The sequence below is a fragment of the Pagrus pagrus genome (assembly GCF_965226575.1).
Source record: "Pagrus pagrus genome assembly, chromosome: 21".
NCBI classification, from domain to species: domain Eukaryota; kingdom Metazoa; phylum Chordata; class Actinopteri; order Spariformes; family Sparidae; genus Pagrus; species Pagrus pagrus.
In genome coordinates, this window is record NC_140208.1 from 5,504,698 (window position 1) to 5,508,551 (window position 3,854).

The window sequence follows — 3,854 nt, forward strand, 5'->3', positions numbered from 1 at the left end:
GATCTCGGCATCTGAGTCATTAGCAAGCGTCGATGTTCCACATGAAAAAATTCATGCCTGAAACTCAAATTTTGACTGCAGCATCATTGGTGGCATTTCCACCATGTTACATACTCCTGCCTGAGCAGCAGGTCGTTACAAGTCGAGTCAGTTTATTTAGGTGGAATACAGTAAAGTACAGGCAGGGTTTGGTTTCTGGGCTGTAATGTTGTCACTTTTCACAAGCAAACACCAAGATCAGCTACTATGTGAGGGTATTTCCAAAGAAAGTAGGTAGCTAATATGTATATGTGGATAAATGGTTATGTGTGTACTGTGTACTTCAATCCAATCCAGGACCACCAGACCATCCAGATATCTCACACACGTCAGCAGTGGTGGCACCAGTCTTGAAAAGTCCTTCCAAAGTCCTTCCCAAACTAATGTTAGTGACATGAATTACGTCAGTGCAACGATTAACACCTTCCCATGACTTGGGTTTGGATAAATGATCATCTGTTGATGAACTGATATCAAACTATCATCCTCTGTCAACAAACTCATCTCTCTCATCACCTTACTGGAAGCCTGCACTGACCGTCAGCCAGCATCTCAAACACACATGCAACAAGAGTCTGCTTGGTGATTGAAGAGGGAACATAGAGAGTCAACATTTTTACCCTTTGAGCAAAATATTACCTATATTTGCAATGTTGGACACAGATTTGAACATGATCCTCGTGATTATCAAGATAATCGTGCTAAGATTTGTTGTCAACATTTCCATATTCCAGCTCCTTAATGTGAACATTTGCTGGCTTTGTTACTCGTCTGTTATGTGTTAGAGATGGACCCAAATGCAAGACAATGAGGCAGGCAGGTTAAAAACAATAATAGGGGCAAAGCCGAAATCTAAAAATCAAAATGCTGGCAATAAAAATACCGTGCTATCAAAATTTCCAAGAAAAAAACGCAAAAGAAACAAAAATAAAGAACAAATCAGAAAGCTACGGGGAATAAAAGCAGAAAAAACTGAGGGCACACAAGGAGAAAACACAAGACCAGGGAACAGACACTGAAAACACAGAAAAACTGGCACAGTGAAAGAAAAACAGACTAAAGACTAATGAAACACAGGTCAACAGGAGAAAAGGGACAAGCACAGGAAATGTAAAGCAAATCATGACACATGAGGACAGAACCTACAAAATAAAACAGGAAATGACCAAACCGAAAACCTAAACCATGATACTCCTCTATGTCAGTAAACGAAATATCTTTGGGTTGGGTTTTCACCATTTTCTGACATTTTATAGAACAAACAAATAACCGATCAATCGAGAAAATAATCGACACTTTAATCGACCATGAGATTAATGGTTAGCTGCATCCCTGCTTCAATCACTCAAAAATTCTCTCTCACTTTGAGGGACAGTGTGATAAATTTGATGAGGCCTGGGTGAATATTGTATCGCACTCGGTAAGCACAGTAACTGGACTACGAAACTCGCTTTAGACAAAGTTCAATAAAGATTTATTGAAAAAAAAAATGATGCTGCGGTTCGGGGTGGGCTGCTGGGTGGGTTGATGTGGGTTGGGGGTGAAAGGAAACACCGTGGTGTTGATCTCCTGGAATGCGGCATGCCAGAAAGCTGGCTCGACTGGCACCAAACCAAATGCCTTCAGCCCCCCCGCCCCACCCCAGCACCACCAGCACCACCACCACCTCCACCACCCTCCCTCTCGTCTCTCATGAGTGTCATGTCCCCAGTCCAACTCCCCCTTCCTCTCCTCACTCCTCTCTCTCTCTCTCTCTCTCCTCCACAACCCATGAAACAGGAGAGCCGCCATCTCCGCTTCCTCCGACAGGATCAGCGATCACTCTGCCCAGGCCTCCGGACAGACGGCATTCCTTCCCCCTGCTGCTGCTGCTGTTGCTGGCCGGCTGTTGCAGCGGGCATCCAGAATAGATCTCTGACGTCCGCCTGGTTACTAGAATACGCCAACATCCCGAGAATCAAAGGAACACAGAGGATGGACACATACGCACTCACAAATTCATTTATACGCACCGATACAAAAGGTCCATTCAAACGCAGGAGCACTGATACCTGCGATATGTCGCTGCAATGTCAAAACCGCCGTGACGACTTTCATCACATCAAGTGGACAGCCATGTCAGACATGCAAGCTGAGTGCTGTGGAGTGGACTGTGGTCTGAGCAGTGACCAGAATTTGACCCCTAATGCTAATTGCACATATCAATACAAACGATCAATTCCCCTCATTCACTGAAACAACTCAACTTCTATCGGATTGATCACCACAGATTTTTCCTCAAACACGCAAAGCAGCTTAATGACTTTGGTGATCCGCTGACCTTTCCTCTCGCAGTATTGTGAAGTTGACATTTGTGGTTTCGACTGAAATATTTGATAACGTATAGATTAACTGACATGAAAGGAGGTGCGTTCATGGTCCCCAGGGGATAAACCCCACTGACTTTGGTGTTCCCTCCACTTTTTATTTAGTGCCATCATCGGGCCAAAATTTGTATTTTGCTCAATACTTTTATGGTTAAATAACTGTAAAACTGATGACATACCCATCAGCCTCAGCTGCACCTTGTCTTCAGTGATAATTAACAAATCAGCGTAGCATCAGTATATTAGTATCAGCATTGCATTGGCGTTAGAGGGTAACGTCAATATTCTTCAACCTGGACCTTTTTTTCCCATATTTTTTCATTTAACCAACTAATGGGAATAAAGATTTTTTGAATTCTGTGCAGGATTAATCGAGACCAATGCAGCAAACCTGCAGGCAACTGCACACAATCAAAGTGAGTCCGTTAAAATGCGTTTTTTGCCACTGACATGCCGAGATTGTTGTGTAGTGTCTGCAACATGGCAAGGATCCCTATCCCATACTAATTGTCGTAAAGCACATTTTATTCCCGACAGAAAAACAAAATTAAACTCATCAAAACAGTCTTCGTTTGTCATTACATTGTTGATGCAATGACCAACTCTGGTTTGGTTGAAAAAAAGACCCTAATCCATTGTGTTAGATCTGAAAATGTACCAGCACTACAGACCCCCAGCGGCTTCTCTGATGCCCCTCCAATATTTTTATATCTAATTCAGTGATTTATTGGTTTATTTTAAACCAAAGCAGAGATGATGATCGTTGGAGGAGTTGAAAGTCAAACCATGATGGTTTTGGTGAGTTTATTTTGCTTAACTGTTGAGTTTGAATGGAGTCTGGAACAGTCCCATTATGTATCTTTTCATTTTTGCTGGATGTCAAGGTCCCTCTGGATCGATTGCAGTGGATTCAGATCACCTGTGTGCACGCTGCGAACACTGGCTCCTAATTAACCAGTGAAAGCGGCTCGGGGTATTCCCCTTCCAGCCAATCAGGGTGTGATGAAGCCCTTTCGTAAAGGCTTAACATTGGTGGAGTCCCTCTGATTCTGTTTCTGTCCTTGACACACTGGAAACCTCAACCGAGCAGATTTTCAGCCAGAAACTCTGCTCTTTGTGGGCCGTGGTGAGGTTTCTTTGCTGTTCTTTCTAGTTGAGGGAAATTGTGAGCATCAAAAGTCACCATTCAACTCGGCTACCTGCATCACAGCTGTGACTTTCAAGAGCCAGGTTCTCTTTTGTTGTTAATGTTTTTCTTTATCTCGACTGAATCCCTTGATATCCAACCCCTTTATATACCTTCAGTTTTTTCCATTTTATTTCACTGGGGACTTTATATTTTCATGTGGTTTGGGGCTGGTTTGTAAGCATTTTGCAGTGACTGCAGACTAGTTTGTCTGAAATCTCTCCCTTGTTCAGTAAACAGTGTATTGAGGTTGCTGAAACTTC